This window comes from Lutra lutra, chromosome 5 (assembly GCF_902655055.1).
Source record: "Lutra lutra chromosome 5, mLutLut1.2, whole genome shotgun sequence".
Classification (NCBI taxonomy): domain Eukaryota; kingdom Metazoa; phylum Chordata; class Mammalia; order Carnivora; family Mustelidae; genus Lutra; species Lutra lutra.
In genome coordinates, this window is record NC_062282.1 from 78,076,066 (window position 1) to 78,094,260 (window position 18,195).

The following is an 18,195-nucleotide window of genomic DNA, read 5'->3' on the forward strand; positions in this document are numbered from 1 at the left end:
ACCCTCTGCACACCTGAACTGCAGCTCCCACATGTACCTATTCTTTTCCCCATTTTTATCCTTAGACTTTATGATTATATAACACAGATAATAAGATACATTTTACATATTTATCTTATAATTTCTTTTTTTAAAGATTCTATGTATTTATTTGAGAGAGAGCGAGAGCACAAGCAGGGGGAGAGGCAGAAGGAGAGGGAGAGACGGAGTTCCTGGGCTCGACCCCAGGACCTGAGATCATGACCTGAGCTGAAAGCAGATGCTTAACCAACTGAGACACCCTGGTGCCCTATTTTATAATTTCTATCTCTCCCCTTGTAGATAAGCTCCATGAAGGCCATCATTTGTGTTTTTGTCTATTTTGGTCACTGCTCCAGCCCTAGCACCTGGACTAGTGATTAGTGATGCACGTAACAAATGTGCGTTACATATTCAGTTGAATGGGGGGAAAATGTCATAATTCATCAATTATAGCATATATATCTCCTAGATGCCATACCATATATCACATGCCACACTATGATGTCACATGTATATTGTATTTATTTTTTTTGAAGATTTTTATTTATTTGACAGAGAGAGATCACAAGTAGGGAGAGAGGCAGGCAGAGAGAGATGGGGGAAGCAGGCTCCCCGCTAAGCAGAGAGCCCACAACGGGGGTGAGCCCCCTGTGGGGCTGGATCCCAGGACCCTGGGATAATGACCTGAGCCAAAGGCAGAGGCTTTAACCCACTGAGCCACCCAGGCACCCTGGTATATTGTATTTAAATCCAGTATAAGGTAGTGCAGAGAGTCTAAAGTTATAAATAACAAGACCTAGCTTTGTTATTTACTGGCTAGCTACATTACTGTAAGAGAGGCACATATCACTCTCTGAGCCTCAGTTTTACTGATCTGTAAAGTGAGATTATTATAACCTCCCCGTCCTACCTATAGTGTAGGTGTAGAAATCAAATAATGAATGTTAGAGTATTCTTTTAAATCTAATATATATGTTTCTGAAATGTTTTCCTAAGGCCATTTCATGTGTCTCAGGATATACTCTTTGGGGCTGGGGAAGATAAAAAGGTCAAAGAGGTTTGGGAAAGTTGGGTTCCAGTATATCAATGACTCCTCTTGGATATTCACAACCTTTGGCATATGAAAGGCTCTGAAAATCCCCTAGGAAAGCTCTTTTCCTAAAGCACCTGACTAAACTTGGTCTTGATCTCTACAAATACACACAGAGCAGTGCCCGGGGTTGTCAGGATGGTCTTGCAGGAAGGAAGTCTAAAGTTTCTGAAACAGAAATCCTGGTGGACTGGGCAATGAGAATCAACAGCTGAAATGGAGATTAGGAGGAGGGAGGAGGAGGAGAAAAAGAAAAAGGAGGAGGGAGGGAAAGGGAGAACAAAGGAAAGGAAGAAGAAAGAAAAATGGTGGTGAAGGGAGAAAAGGACAACTAAACTCCTCCCTGTTGAAAAGATCTCTACAGAAAAAGACAACCTGAAATTTCCCAGGACTGGAGGGTGGAGGAGGAATCCAAGAATCCTGATGCTGCCCACAGAGCCCAGCTTATTCCTTTGAGCGTCGCCTCTGCCAATTTCCGCAGTTGGAGCTCAGGCTTCCTTTTCAGCTTCTAGAAACCTCTGATTGTAGAGATTTCTTCTGTATCAGGGAAGAATCAGGTAAACCAAATCAGCAGCTTCTCAATTTAGTGTACTTTTTAAGTGCCTGAAGTGACAGTTGCCGTTTTTCCTTTCCTCCTGAGCAATAGCCTTCCTGGCTGCATTCATCTCTCCCTAGCATTCCTGGCTTGGAAAGGGGAGAGGAGCTGTGGTGTCTCCTCCAAGACTCCCAACACTAAGCGCTAAGCAGGAGAGGAAGAGGTGGGCGAGTTTATTCTTGAGCTCCAGATAGGCCTGCCCCAGGCCAGTCCACATACTAACAGAAAAGGATGCATCTCTCTTTGGCATCCCCTCACACTTTCAGCCCTCATGGCTAGGAAGTCCTTTGTTACATCTCATTTCAGTCTTTAACCTATAACTTCATTTTGTACTGCCTTTCCTTTACCCCAGAAGAAGGGAGCAATTTGTCTGTCCTAAGTTGCATATACAGAGCCACTTACACTAATTAATATGGTTATAACCCATCTCTCTGTGCATATGATTGATGAATATTATTTGAGGAACCCCATTTCCTACCAACTGGAAGACTGGGCTCTTCTTCTTCTTCTTCTTCTTTTTTTTTCCAACTGTGTGATTTAAAGTGGGAATAGGGAGGTCATGAGAAAGGAAGTAACATAGGATAAGCACCTGCCTGGTCCCTTATATATGACATCTCATTCCATCTTTACAACCACCGAAAATGTAGAGATTATAATTCCCATTTTATAGGCAAAGGTACTGATGTCCAGAGGTCAAACAGCTGACATGCAAGGTGGTGGAGTTAGAATCTCACCAACATCCGACTCCCAAATCCATGTTCTCTTTACCCAGGGGGCTTGACTATGTCACACAGAAACCTCGACCTTTGGTTTCTTTCCATTGTTTGTGATATATTAGGTTTAGTCCCTAACATGCTGGGATTCTGGCAATTATCATATGTCCATTTACTGGAGGGTACACTTAACATCAAAAAAGTGTAAGTAATTCCCTCAAGACTTTCCTGTGACCGGGCGCCTGGGTGGCTCAGTGGGTTAAGCCGCTGCCTTTGGCTCAGGTCATGATCTCAGGGTCCTGGGATCGGGTCCCGCATCGGGCTCTCTGCTCAGCCAAGAGCCTGCTTCCCTCTCTCTCTCTCTCTCTCTCTGTCTGCCTCTCTGCCTACTTGTGATCTCTGTCAAATAAATAAATAAAATATTAAAAAAAAAAAAGACTTTCCTGTGACCAAATCTGAACTCACTCCACCTGATGTCCGCCTGCCTCATCAGACTGTAATCTCCATAATGGTAAGGACCATGTTTGTCTTCTTCATCACTCCATCTCTCCTAGTGCCTACCACCATAAAGAGAAGACTCCGTAAAACAAGGTAAGAGAATCTGAGAAAAAGATTTAAAAGGCCAACATTTAATTTAAAGAAGGAGAAGAGAGGTAGCTAGGAAGAGACTGAGAGACAGCAAGATAAGAAAACTCAGCACAAACAAGCAAGATAAAAATAGCCTCTTGCCACTGTCCTTTTAAAATTACTTTCTATATTTGAGCCTAAGTGACAAGTGAAATCTCCTCTGTAATTTCCCATGTGTTCAGCTTAATGAATTTCTGGCAAATGGCTTCAGCATTGGAGGGCCAATTTGGACATTGTGGGGGTGGAGTTGGTGAGAAAATGAAGGGTATGGAAATAGACTAATTGAGTCTAGAAACCAAGTGAAGAGGTGATTGGAGGCATGTGAGGAGGGAGCCAACTCTTGGAACTTGCTCAACATCAAGAAGGACTGGGAAATGATGTCATTACGAATGTTTCCCTACATGCTATAGAAAAAGTCCAGAGTCCAGAGTCCCAAGATGCCTCACAACAATTCTTTCTGTCACACTGCCTATCTCCGAAAGAGCTATAGTTGTTTTTATAAACAGCATTGTATTAATGATTTAATTTCTGCCACTGGAAGGAATAAAGAGACTCTGTCTCTTTAGGTCTGTAAGTCTTGTATGCAGTAGGAATACCATAAATGTTGAACCAAATCATTATGAGGAAGGGAAGCTAGGGCGTGCAAGGATGGGAATGCAGTCTGCTCCTTTACATCTGTTCACGCTGCCCACTCAAATGTATCAACTTCTCTCTATACTGAGGAAGGAACTCTGAGGGGCTATAGGACCCAGGATAAAAAAGTCCTCTCTAAAAATCGGCAATGACCATGCAGACCACAATTTTAATCAGAACTGCGTATCTTTCATGTCTCCTAGTATATATATATATTTTTTTAAGATTTTATTTATTTATTTGACAGAGACCACAAGTATGCAAAGAGGCAGGCAGAGAGAGAGGAGGAAGCAGGCTCCCTGCTGAGCAGAGAGCCCAATGCGGGGTTCGATCCCAGGACCCTGAGATCATGACCTGAGCGGGAAGGCAGAGGCTTAACCCACTGAGCCACCCAGGCGCCCCCTAGTATATTTTTCATTGTTGTTTTAATAGCTTTTTTGGTATATAAGTCACATACTATACAATTCACCAATATAAAGTATAGAGTTCAGTGGTTTTTATTATATTCACAGATGTGCACAACCATCACAATTTTAGAATATTTCATCATTACCTCAAAAAGAAACCTAGAACCTTGACTTTTCCACTCCCTTCCCTTCAGACCTAAGCAGCCCTTAATCTATTTCCTGTCTCTATAGTTTTTAGTATTTTGGACTTTTGTATGAATGGAATCAAACAATATATGGTCTGGCTTCTTTCATTTAATGTAATATTTTTAAGGTTCATTCATGTTATAGCATGAATTAGTACTTTTTATGAGTAAATTCCTTTTTATAACCAAATGATATTCAACTGTATGGATATCCCACATTTTATTTATCTGTTTGTCAGTTAATGGACATTTGGGTTATTTCAACCTTTGATATAATGCTGCTATGAAAATCTGTGAATAATGAATAATGCTTCTATGAAAATCTGTGTACAGGTTTTGTATGGACATGTATTTTCATTTTCTGGGGTATATATCTAGGAGTGGAATTGCTGAATCATAAAGTAACTCTATGTATAATCATTTGAAGAACTGCCAGACTGTTTTTCAAAGAAATTGCACTAATTTACATCCCCTCCAGAAGTGTATGAGGATTCCAATTTCTGTATATCCTTACCAATCCAACTATGCTTTTGAGAAATAACAAGGACAACTACAGGGCCCCACTCTAATCTGGAGAGCTATTACAGAGAAGCAGCAGGAGAAGTAGAGTACACAAGGATGAAGGAGGGATCCCTCTTTAACTTTAAGCTCTTAGGATCATCCAGGGGAAATGTTGCCATCTCTAGTACTCCCCCTGACTCTGACATCTGCCCAAGGATATCTATACTTTTTTGTCTTTTTCCCCCACTAGATTGTAAGCTTTAGGTAAGCAGAGATCTCTATTGGTCTGACTTTATCTGCTGCTCCTGAACAGGGTCTGGCAAGTGGTAGATGCTCAGTAAATGCTGGCTGACTGACTGACTGACTGAATATGTGATTGAGCATTTCTCTAATGGTGGTTCCTGTCCAGGCAGGAGAGGAAAGGGATCAGTCTCAAGGGAAAAGGCTTCAAGAAAGGAAGCAAGGACAATTTAGATGGAGGAGATAGGGAAAGGCACACAAGAAGTTTGGGGACCTAGCGCCCCTTAGGGCTAGATAGGATTATGAGGTGAAACTCAGAGCTAATGGAACTACCTTAATCCTTTGCCTTTCATCTCGTTGCATTTTTTTTTCCTAGAAATTTTTCCTTTTCTTTTTTGTTATTGTTCCTAACAATTTTGTCTTTGCAAGAATAAGAAACATTAAATTAAAATGCGGAAGGAAAAAAAAGAATAAGAAACAAAAGACCAAATCAATCAGCTCACCAAAATGAGTTTAGAATTTAAAAGGTTAGAGGCTAAGAAGGTTGACTATGAAGAATTTTTTAACTAGGAAATACAAAAATCATAATCAAGGTTTTCCTCGTTAAGACACTGAATGCCCTATACCTAAAAAAAAGGTGACTACACTGTCAATGACAAGACAACATGGCCCACCACTCACCCTTACTCATAATGGCTGTCCTGCCTTCCACAAAAATCCTGCCTCGTACCTGACTAATCTACGAATCCAGTAGTTCCCAGGTCATTGGGCTTTCTCTCCATCACTAGCCTCAATTACTTCCTGTCTCTTGTCTGAAAGCACACATGCACATATTCACACAAACCTCATTTTTCCTTTTCCTGAATCCTCAGGGCAGGTCTCTTTCTGCATTTTGTGTGTTTGGAAGAAAAGAAAGCAAAATATATGAGGTGTCAATGTAATTTCTCCTTTAGCAGAGTCCACAGGACAATTACCCACCCAATCTGCAGGGTTTTATAGCTCTCATAATCCTCCTTTATGAACACGGATACAGGCACTGATTATTGCGGCAGTCTTCAGCCACATTCCTATTTAACTCCAAAGCAGAGCTCCTGCCTACCCGCTCAGCACTGCTCATGTGACTTTTTAAATTATCGTATTTATGTAAGCCTTTTTCCAACCAGAGCCTGTGTCCAACTCCATCAAAACTGGAGGATTTGTGCTTACCACTTCTCCTGTGTCTCTCTGGCCTTAGAGCCTAGTGTCTGTCTGTAGCTGGAATCAATTTTGCACTCTGGCCTTTCTCAGCAGAGGTCTGTGAGGATTGGGGCGCACAGGAAGCACATTTGCTTTCATTATGACAGCTGAGGGAAGATAATAAAACATGTTGGAAGATGCCAAGGGCAGTGGCTGGTTCCCACGGGTTTGCCTGGCAAAGGTGCCAGGTGTGAAAGATGAGCAGACCCGATAGGCTTTCGTGGGGCTAGGAAAGAGAGGAGCTCCAGCTTTACCAACTGTTCAGCAGGACAGAATCGTACTGACTCCAGCTAATGGGAGAAGGAAGTTTTAGTGTTCGAAAGAAATACTGATAACCTGGTGGGCAATCTGTCTCAACTCCAGATGTGGTATCTTTGGCAGACTGCCACGGTGCAAGGCAACTCTGACAGATAAAGCCAGTGCTTTTGAGCGACTGCAACTCACCTAAGGATCCCACTGCAGGGCACCAGGGATGCTGCCCCACAGGGTTAGGCTGGAGGGGTGCCAGGCATCATCTACTGGAAAATCTTCTGGAGAGAACCTGAAAACTGAGGTGACCTATGTGGGTGAGCAAGCCATCAGCCGAGAGACAAAGCTACTGGAGAAAGCCTGATAGATCTGAGCGGGAGGTGGAAAAAGCGTGAGCTGCTCCTGCAGTAACCCAAAGGCACCACACGAGCGAGAGGAACAGGCGTCCCACGGGCACCCGCTGTGGGCAGGTAGGAAGCACGGCCTCCCTTCGGACACCCCAAGTTTAGTCTTTAGCAGGTCCAAACCCAATGCTCCCTCCCATTCGTAGGTAACAAACGGGATGGGAGTCAAATAATGGTAGCCCTCGTGCAGATTCCTGCCCCTTTTATTGTGAGGTGCTAGCTACTCTAAGGAGTATGCTCACCTCGGCCACCGCTCCCGCATTTTCCTAACCCGGACATTCCTGGGCGGGGCTTCCGGGCCCCGCCCACTGAGGGCCTGCTCAGTATCCGCCCCGGGGCGGGGCTCCCCTCCGCTTCGTGCGGTCCTTTCCCCGGCGGCCTCTGCTCTGGCGGGAGTACCCCGGCCGAGCTCCCAGACACGTGCGGGTGAGTTAAGGGCCAAGCGGGGAGAAGCCGTGGAGGTTTACCAGTTCAGGGCGAGAGGCAGCGGTGGGAGGCTTCTTCCGATGCTCGGAATGAAATTGGGGTTCGTTCCACCATGACCCCGGGTTTGGAGGGCATCTTGAAGAGTCGCTGGGAAAATGTAGCCCTAGAGTCGCCCCCTGTTTTCTACCATCCCTCTTGTCCTTGGAGAGTCACCTAGATCCGGTCTGAGAGCCTCGCTTCCCGGACGCCTGGCGCCAGGGCCAGGGGCTGGGGAAGATTTGTGATGAGCACGTGTCCGGGTGGAGCTCGGTCAGGTCGTTCAACCCAAGCCCCTGAAAGGGGCAGACTGTTTTAAGATTCATTTTTTTTTAGACCTGAACCATAAGCCCCCTCTATTTTACCTTTTCTCTCAATTGGAGTTGGTTAAGAGTGAAATTAGAGCTTGGTTGGAAAAAGGTATTGTCTTAGATACCCTAATCTTATGGAAATAAGGTAAATTACTATGGTGAATGGGTAAGAATGTTTATTAACATTCTTGCAAACATTTTGGTTACTGCTTTCAACCAGTACTTGAGGTCATTGGCAGGAATGGCAGCTTGTTTCCAGTTCCTTTCATACCCATTATCACATCCGGTTTTTATAAAGTACTGCTTTTATTGTTCCTCAAAAGGTCTCATAATCCACATCCTCTCCAGTCTAGTTCTAATCATCCTTCACGATTTTCACTGCGCATTGCTCTCCCAGGATAATTTTTCCACTTCTGTTCCCCCCCATTCCTCATCTCCTTGCCTGGAATGTAGCTTTTGATAACAGCAAGTGTTTATTGACCACATATTCTATACCAGATATTCTTAGGCTTAATTTATATTCTTTTTAGATCTAACAACCAGCTTGTGTACAGAGTATTATTGATAACATTCCCATTTTACAAATGAGACTGGAAGGTGCGAAGAGGTTAAATTCCTTGTTCATTGTTAAATTGTTCATTGTTAGCTGTTAAGTGATAGAGCCAAGCTTCCTTCTACTTGTTGACTAGACCCTTAATATGCTGCTGTTGAGGGGCCCCGGCTGGCTCAGTCGCTAGAGGATACAACTCTTGATCTCGGGGTTGTTAAATGCGAGCCACATGTTGAGTGAAAATAACTTAAAAATAAAATGTTAAAAAAAATCCCCCTGTTGAGTTGCTGTGGCACATGGGTAACAAATGATGTGAGAAAATAAAGCTAACCAAGGAATAGCTTTTTGTTTGTCTATTTCTATGACTCAGAAATAAGTTATGCGGTTTGCGGGCAGAGGTCTTAAACTTCACATAAGTGTTCACTACTGTTGGCTGACTCTAACCTGGCGTGCTTCCATTGCAGAGGGGGATAGGCGTGGGCTTTGGACAGAGGCAGCCCCAGGTGAGTGCAACTTCATTCGCCTGCCTTCTGCCCCAGCGGTAGGCAGCTGCCTAGGTTGACCTGTACCTAGGCAAGTGTTACACTGCTGGGAGAGAAGCAGCCCACAGCTGGTTGGCATTCTGGGCCTGGTTCATGCCAACTCTGTTATTAACTATACCAGGATGCCAGCATAATTGCTTACTCACAAGGTTGAATCTGTAAGGGCATGATTTTGCAGGGGGACACCTAAAAATCCAAATCTTTTTGAGTGGTTCTTGTTCAACAGGTTTGGCTAGTATGAAGTTACTTGAATCATTGCTTGGAATCGGAACAAAGGTAAACAAGCCATGAGTAATGTAGAAGTTGAGGGAGAAAGTCACCTTTTTATTGTTTGAGTGCCTACCAGATGCTCCAAAGGGGGTTTGTACAGGGAAAAAAGTCAGTGGGATTTTTGCAATTTTTCAATTGCAAATCAAAGTGCCTGGCCCCCACTCCTGCACCATACAGAGCTAGTCATGCTGATCCCTTTGTCGAGGGTTTCATTGATTTAGTTAACTATAGGAAAGCCTGATTAGGGAAATTTTGGTGTGAAGTTGCTTTAAAATTATGGGCATTCTTCTCTGGCTCTTTAATAAAAGAGAAAAATACCAGTAGACTGAGAGGTTCTAGGCAGTAGGCCTAGCTACAACCATACTAATTTCTTCTTTAGGCTGATAATATATTTTTGTGAGTTTCTTACTGATTTTCAGGAATGAAGAGAGTCCTTTGGAGCAGTAAATACTGGGTCCCTTTTTGTAGTGATTTTGTTTTGGATCGCTAATTTTCTGAGAAGAGATGCTTCTCAGTTCTAGGCAAATACTTATCACTCAGGGTGATGCTGGAGATTATCCAATAAGGCTGACTTAGTTGCTGCTTCTGTGGAAAGTGACATCCTGGATTCCACAGGAGGAACTGGTGAGGATGTTAGGAGGCAGGGGAGTTCCTTATAAAAGCTAGGTTTTTTTTTTTTTTTTTTTTTTTAAGATTTTATTTATTTATTTGACAGACAGATCACAAGTAGAGAGGCAGGCAGAGAGAGAGGAGGAAGCCGGCTCCCTGCTGAGCAGAGATCCCGATGCAGGGCTTGATCCCAAGACCCTGGGATCCATGACCTGAGCCGAAGGTGGAGGTTTTAACCCACTGAGCCACCCAGGCGCCCCTATAAAAGCTAGCTTTGTTCTATCAATTGCCTTTCCCTAAAAAGGGTCCCCTTAGCTTAATGTTGAGTGCTTTGTGTGAATACCTCAGATGTTCATTGTGAATAGCCTTTTACAAATGGGGTCTTAGGAGTTGAGATATCTAGAGGGTTTGGGGAAATGGTTAGCTTTAATGGTAATTATAGGCAATAAAAAGATGATGGGAAATAAAATAACTCTGAAAGGTATTGAAAATAGGGTAAATCATAAATGGCAGACAGCATTGTTTCCATTTCTACAGAAAAGCAGCTTCAGGAGCTGCTGTTTTAGTATAGGGTGTTGAACCGTGAAATCTTTTTCTTTTTTAGGATGACTTGAAAGTAGGGCATCATTGGCCCTACTGAAGAGAGGAAATTAGTGGCTGGTGAACAGTTGGTATGGCATTCTCAGGTAAATGTCCCTCCCTATTCATTCCAACAGTGACTGCTTCCTGTGTGGCAGGCCTGTTTGCTAGTTGGTATCCATCAGAAAGCAACATCACCAATATTTGCCCCCCAACAAATTCGGCCTCTGAGCAGTGAAAGGCTCAGTGGGATATCAGTGGTTATGGTCTGAAGGCATTTAGGATCTCTGAGATTATCTGTACCATTCCATCTGTAGAATGTATAAAGAGAGTATAAAGTCCAGGAAAGAAAGGACGGTGTAGTGGCGCCTGGGTGGCTCAGTGGGTTAAAGCCTCTGCCTTAGGCTCAGGTCATGATCCCAGGGTTTTGGGATCAAACCCCATATTGGGCTCTCTGCTCAGTGGGGAGCCTGCTTTCTCTCCCTCTGTCTGTCTCTCTGCCTACTTATGAACTCTGTCAAATAAATAAATAAAATCTTTTAAAAAAAAGGACAGTGTATCTTGGGTGTTCACTGCTAGATCCCAGTCATAGTGCCTGGCACATAGCAGGAATTCCGTGAATGTTGGACAGAATGACCAAAGGCATGGGAAAGGGGTTCCTGTTTCCTATTTGTTTAAAGGGCTGGCAGCAAAGTCTGCCATCACTGCTTCCAGGCTTGTGGTTTGCAGTCAACATTGAATTCATGAGGATACCTGTATCCATCTTCTACTTGAATGTCTGGGTAGCTGTTTTGGGAGTCACCCAGTGGTTGTCAGCTATCCAGGCTAATGTGATGCCTTGGATGGTGTTACACTGTTGGAAGAGCAAACACTGCCTTTATTGAGGTCTGGCTCCAAGCACTGTTTTGGTGTTGTGGCTAAGTGCTCTCGGGCAGCGTTTTGCACCTCTGAGAGTGGAGTAACTCCTTCTGTGGAGTTGGTCCTAGTCTGGGTGCAAACAGTTTTTTGTTTTTTCTTTGAGGAGAGGACCCTATCTTAGGGATAGCTTGTCATTCCTTTCCTCTTTGAATCCTAGATGCCTTTACCTGAGAGAGAAATCTTCCTCCATCAGGACCTCAGATGTCTGACAGCCTTATGTGACACCAGGATAGGTAATGTATATAGTCTCTTGTTGTGTAGGTTCTCATTAACTTGTTTCAGCTCAGATGGGTGGTGTGCAATAACAGAAAAAATATCTGTATTGGCCTCCGCTCCCATTCTTGGCACATAATTCCCAAAACTCTTTTTTTTTTTTTTTTTAAAGATTTTATTTATTTATTTGAGAGAGAGAAAGCATAGAGGAAGAGGGAGAAGCAAGGCTTCCTGCCAGGACCCTGGGATCATGACCTGAGCCAAAGGCAGATGCCCAACCAACCGAGCCACCCAGGTGCCCCAGAATTCCCAAAACTCTTAAAGTTCCCTAAATGATAAGAACACTAGGAGCATCTTTTGTTCTACTATTCAGTCTTTGACTCTGATTCCTGACACTGAGCTCCTAAATCCAGAAATTTCCTGGGTGATTGGAATGTCTTGTTCTAATGAGGCTGGTCACCAGAAAGGCCAAGCAATGATTAGAAGCTTGGAAGTTTCAGCCTCACCTGCATTCTTCAGGAAGAGGAAAGGGGCTGGAAATGGGAGTTAATAATGGATCATTCCCACATAATGAAGCCTCCATAAAAATCCTAATAGTGTGGGGTTTAGGGAACTTGCAGGTTGGTGAACACTTGGAGGGGCTGGGAGAGTAGTATACCAGAGAAGGCATGGAAGCTCATTGCCCCTTTCCACATAGCCTTGCCCTGTGCATCTCCCATCTAGATGTTTATCTATAGCCTTTCTCATATCCTTTTAAAATAAACTGGTAAACAGTAAGGAAGCCATTTTCCTGAGTTCTGAGACTACTCAAGCAAATTAATCAAACCTGATGGGGTAGTTTGTGGGAACCTCTGATTTATATCAGAGACTGGTCAAAACTTGTTCACTGGTAACAACTTGAACTTGTGATTGGCATCTGAAGTGAGGGAGGGGCAGTCTTGTTGGACTGTGCCCTTAACCTGTGAGGTCTGATGATACTCCAGGTATATAGAGTGTCAGAATTGAGTGAAACTGTAGGACACCCAGCTGGTGACACAGATTTGCTTGGTGTGGGGGAAAACCCACACACACATCTGGTGTCAGAAATGGTGAGAGTGTGGTAGTAGTGTGAGAGTAAAGTTAAAATATAAAGTGAAGTGTTCTTGGGGCTCCTGGCTGGCTCCGTCTCAGTCTCAGCCTCGTAAAGCAGCATGTGATTTTTTTTTTTTTTTTTAAAGAGCATGCGACTCTTCATCTCAGGGGCCTGAGTTCAAGCCCCACATTGTTTGTAAAGCTTATGTTAAAAGAAAGAAATTTTTTTTTAAGAACTGAGGTTTTCTTTACAGGTGGAAAAAATGTATATGATTAAAAACTGTAGGGACGCCTGGGTGGCTCAGTTGGTTGGACGACTGCCTTCGGCTCAGGTCATGATCCTGGAGTCCCGGGATCGAGTCCCGCATCGGGCTCCCAGCTCCACGGGGAGTCTGCTTCTCTCTCTGACCTTCTCCTTGCTCATGCTCTCTCTCACTGTCTCTCTCTCAAATAAATAAATAAAATCTTTTAAAAAAAATAAAATAAAAAATAAAAACTGTATATGAGTTCTAAAAAATTATGTAGAGTACGAGAATATTAGAGAATACTTGATCTGAAGTCCAAGGCTTAAACTAAAGTCTGATTTTCTAGAGCTATGCTATGCAATAAATAAGACTGTTCAACTGATAAAAACTAAGTCTGCTTTTCCATCTCAGTATTTAGTGACTACCATCTTGGACAGCTCCAAGAACATTTCCACTAATGTGGAAAGTTTTGTTATACACTGCTGTTCTGGAGCAGGGGTCGGCAAAAATTTCTCCCCTTCGCTCTATGCTTCAGGGGTTTTCAAAAACAGATTGGCATGCCAAAATTGGCCTGTGAGCTAGAGTTTACCAATCCCTGTTATAGAAAATGAAATTCAGGCCTTAAAGATTGCCAGCTCATTAGTGACAGGTTCAGGACCAGTACCAACATGTCTCTGAAAAATTCCAGGTTATCAATACCTTTACCTTACAGCAAGCCTTTACCACTCTGCCCTTAAACTCTACCTCTTTTAGAGGACTAAGATGACTTTAGTAATCCAACAGTAGATTAGTCCTCATTTCTTGTGTTTGGAGTTTGTTGTATATAGTCTTTGCACAGCTTGCTTCTGTTGTAGTGATTCTCTTCATTTTTAATATATTCCCGAAGGAGAGGTTCTAAGAAAAAACAGCAGTCTTCATTTCCAGCAGAGCCTGATCACAGCTTCAGTCCTAGGTAGTGAAATAGAAATGGTCCCTAAGGAAGGAGGCTGACTTTTGTCATGACGTCAGGGTTTAAAATCTGGGATGGTAAGCTCCTCTGAACATACAGATCATCTTCCTGACCACTGTAAGGCTACGCAGGTGGAGGGAGGATGCCTCTTTGTTGCCACTTGAAAAGGATGATTCATTGATGTCTGTGCCTGTATTCAATATCCCAGGAGATTTCAGTGGCTTAATCATGCACATTTAAATAATGTAATGGGATTTCCTACTTGATAAGTGAAGTTAGTCACCTACAACTCCCTGTTCATTTTTTTTTTTAAATTTCCTGGTGAGGAAATAAAAGATGATGTAGTAAAACATTTCAAAGTAACTCTTTAACTCCAAGCTGCCACCTCCCGTTGTAGGTAGCAATTAGGAGACACAGTGACCCTCTTAATTGTCCTGCTCAAGTTTCAAGGCTCAGTCCTATGCCATACTAAGAGGAAAAACTAAGGCAGGGTGGATAAGGGAACCGCAAGTATTGAGTAGACCATCCCTGGTGCCTATCTGTAATTTACTTCCCTTCCTTCAGGGTTGAAACTGCTCTCAATGGACTTTCACATTAAAATTGTGGATTTCGGGGCTCCTGGGTGGCTCAGTGGGTTAAAGCCTCTGCCTTCGGCTCAGGTTATGATACCAGGGTCCTGGGAGGGAGCCTGCTTCCCTTCCTCTCTCTCTACCTGCCTCTGCCTACTTGTGATCTCTGTCTGTCAAATAAATAAAATCTTAAAATAAATAAATTAATTAAATTGTGGATTACGTCTCAGATTGTAATCTGATAAATAAAACCCCAGAGAAATAAATTGTGCAGGCCCCAAAGGGACACAGCAATGTGGATCACTGCCTAGGAATTCACACAAAAGAAAACAATCCCATAAGAGCAACTAATTAAGTACTTAAATGAGTGACAGTGACTCCTTGAATCTTGTTGCTTAATTAGGGCTTTATGAACAGCTCCAGTTAATAGACCTGTCAATATTCTCTTGGAAAACAATTTCACTGAATTAACAAATCAACTGTAATACTTAGAATGTCTGCTTAGCAATTCTTTCTCTTTACTGCTATTTAAAAACAATAAGCCAGCTTGCTGGGTCATATATTTGTCAGTTTAGTATCCTAAGGTCTGGCTCAAAGAAGCCTGTTACTTTGGCCCTCCCTGTTCTCCAAGGCTCTTTGGAATATTAGAACATTTTGTACTACTTGTTAAGGGTGACTTAACTACTACCTTAGAAAAGGCTGATAAAATGGACCTTGAAATTTATTTTATTTTAGAATAATTATAGATGTACAGAAAAGTTGTGAAGATTAGTACAAAGAATTCCCATGTACCCTACACCCAGTTTCCTCTAATAACATTTTCCACTAGTGTAGTTCATTTATCACAAAATAGAGGGCTAATATAGATATGTTACTATTACCTAAGTCCATACTTTATTCACATTTCCTTAGTTTTTTTTGTTCTTGTTGTTTTGTTTTGTTTTTTAAGATTTTATTTATTTATTTGACAGGGAGAGATCACAAGTAGGCAGAGCAGCAGGCTGAACTCAAGACCTGGGCTAAAGGCAGAGACTTAACCCACTAAGCAATGATATGCCCCTCCTTAGTTTTTACTTAATGTCTTTTGTTCCAAGATCTCTTTGAGGATATTACATTTAGTTATTAGACCTCCTTGGGCTCCTTTTTTTTTTTTTTTAAAGATTTTATTTATTTATTTGACAGAGAGAAATCACAAGTAGGCAGAGAGGCAGGCAGAGAGGAGGAAGCAGGCTCCCTGCTGAACAGAGAGCCCGATGTGGGGCTCGAACCCAGGACCTGGGATCATGACCTGAGCCGAAGGCAGCGGCTTAACCCACTGAGCCACCCAGGCGCCCCCTTGGGCTCCTTTTTAAAAATAATTTATTTATTATTATTATTATTATTTAAGATTTTATTTATTTGACAGAGATCACAAGTAGACAGAGAGCCTGGCAGAGAGAGAGGGGGAAGCAGGCTCCCCGCTGAGCAGAGCCCTATTCGGGGCTTGATCCCAGGACCCTGGGATCATGACCTGAGCCGAAGGGAGAGGCTTTAACCCACTGAGCCACCCAGGTGCCCCAATTTATTTTTTTTTTTAAAGATTTTGTACTGAAGTTACCTCTATGCCCAGCGTGTGGCTTGAACTTACACCCCTGAGATAAAGTGTCATAGCTTTACCAACTGAGCTAGCTAGGTGCCCCTCCTCAGGTTCCTTTTAGCTATGACAGCTTCTTAGACTTGCTTGTTTTTGATTACCTTGAATTTGAGTAAGGTGTTTTGTAGAAAGTCCCTCAATTAGGATTGAGTTTTTCTCATGAATAAGCTGGGCTTAAGGGATTTTGAGAGGAAGACCATAGAGGTAAATTTCCATTCTATTTCTATCAGGATGACTTACTAGTGTTGCTGTTACCTTGATCAGCTGGCTGAGATTTGTCTTGCCAAATTTCTCCACTGTAGAGTTACTCCCCTTGACCCAATTCTGTGTGCTTTGGAATGAAATCACATGTGCAACAAACACTTAAAAGACAAGGGTTGGGGCACCTGGGTGGCTCGGTGGGTTGAAGCCTCTGCCTTCGGCTCAGGTCATGGTCCCAGGGTCCTGGGATCGGGCCCCAGATCGGGCTCTCTGCTCGGCGAGGAGCCTGCTTCCTCCTCTCTCTCTCTCTCTGCCTGCCTCTTTGCCTGCTTGTGATCTCTGTCAAATTATAAAAAAAAAAAAAAAAGACAAGGGTTGTACTCTCTTTTGAAGGTGGAATAATATCTAGATAGGTTAATTGGATTCTTTTTTAAAAATTTTTTAGATTTTATTTATTTATTCAACAGACACAGGGAGAGAAGGAACACAAGCAGGGGGAGTGGGAGAGGGAGAAGAAGGCTTCCTGATGAGCAGGGAGCCCGATGTTGGGCTTGATCCCAGGACTCTGGGATTGGGACTTGAGCCAAAGACAGATGCTTAACGACTGAGCCACCCAAGTGCCTGGTTACTTGGAATTCTTAAGAAATAAATTGATCTCTTCTCTCATTCAATTTATTTATACCACTATGAACTCATGGATATTTCTGTTATGCTTTGGGAAGTAGTCCAATAATACTTTATTTTGTTGTGTTCCAGCTTTGATCTTTGGGAGCTCTGTTTGGCTACTGTATCCCTTCATTATGCCTCCATCATTGTGAGGTTTTGGTTTTTACGTGCTTCTCACTTTATGGCACTATTAAGATGCTCTGTGTTCATCTTGTATCTTTCCTGTCTCAGTGTCAAACATTTGTCCAGGGACCTCTGGTTCCTTTATTGGTAAATGGCATTCAGGAACAAGATCTGGGTACCAGGTATGCTCTTTTTTTTTTTTTTTTTTTTTTAAGATTTTATTTATTTGACAGAGATCACAAGTAGGCAGAGAGGCAGGCAGAGAGAGAGAGGAGGAAGCAGGCTCCCTGCCAAGCGGAGAGCCCCATGCGGGGTTCGATGTGGGACTCCATCCTAGGACTCTGGGATCGTGACCTGAGCCGAAGGCAGAGGCTTTAACTCACTGAGCCACCCAGGCGCCCCACTAGGTATGCTCTTGATACTAACGTGCTGTTGCTTCCTAGGCCCTTGTCTGCTGGTAGAACAATGAACTGTATAACCAGGATCCTTAATTCACTGTTACCCATATTTTACAAATATTCCATTTTTTTTTTTTAAAGATTTTATTTATTTATTTGAGAGAGAGACAGTGAGAGAGAGCATGAGCAAGGAGAAGGTCAGAGAGAGAAGCAGACTCCCACGGAGCCGGGAGCCCGATGTGGGACTCGATCCCGGGACTCCAGGATCATGACCTGAGCCGAAGGCAGTCGTCCAACCAACTGAGCCACCCAGGCGTCCCTAAATATTCCATTTTTAATATTCATCACCTTTTATTCTATAGTCATTTATTTTTTTTTTAAGATTTTATTTATTTATTTGACAGACAGAGATCACAAGTAGGCAGAGGCAGGCAGAGAGAGAGGAGGAAGCAGGCTCCCTGCCTGGCAGAGAGCCCGATGCGGGGCTCAATCCCAGGACCCTGGGATCATGACCTGAGCCGAAGGCAGAGGCTTTAACCCACTGAGCCACCCAGGTGCCCCTCTATAGTCCTTTATTTTGTCTCCTCTAGCATACTGGCTGGCTTTGTTTGCTTTTATAGTGGATGTGATAGTTGACTTTTTACTCTCAGGAGCTCACAGTGGAGGATGGGACTTTTTATCAGCAGCTTGTAAAAGGGAGGAGTTAAGCTCAGGCTCTGGTGCCGGAATGGTTGGAGGGTAGAGAATCACTCCAGGCACAAAGCCTCTGCATTAGAATCTGGGTTTTACCAGAGTAGCTGCTAGTAGAACTTTTCTCTCCTCCTAAATTGAGTACTCTGGAGGAGAACTCCAGGCGCTAAGTAAGGTTGCAAGGTGCTGGCCACCCTGCCAGTGAAAGATGTGAGGCAATGAGCAGGAGGAGAAAAGGCAGAACAGAAGAATTCTGTCCCAGCCTGCACTACCCCTACTCTCTTGGCACTCTGCC

General features: G+C 43.2%; 1 protein-coding gene and 1 non-coding gene across 2 annotated transcripts in view; one reads left to right on the forward strand and one right to left on the reverse strand.

The window, feature by feature from the left end:
• Nucleotides 1-6,349, reverse strand: part of SIL1 (SIL1 nucleotide exchange factor) — a 262,858-nt gene extending 256,509 nt beyond the window's left edge. Inside the window, exon 1 of the mRNA XM_047729781.1 lies at nucleotides 6,219-6,349. The gene's annotated coding sequence lies outside the window, so the exon portion shown is untranslated. The remainder of the gene's footprint in view (nucleotides 1-6,218) is intronic.
• Nucleotides 6,350-11,025: 4,676 nt separating this feature from the next.
• On the forward strand, nucleotides 11,026-11,226 carry LOC125101450 (small nucleolar RNA SNORA74). The gene has a single exon (XR_007127850.1). It is a non-coding gene; the product is annotated as a small nucleolar RNA SNORA74 (small nucleolar RNA).
• Nucleotides 11,227-18,195: the final 6,969 nt, after the last annotated feature.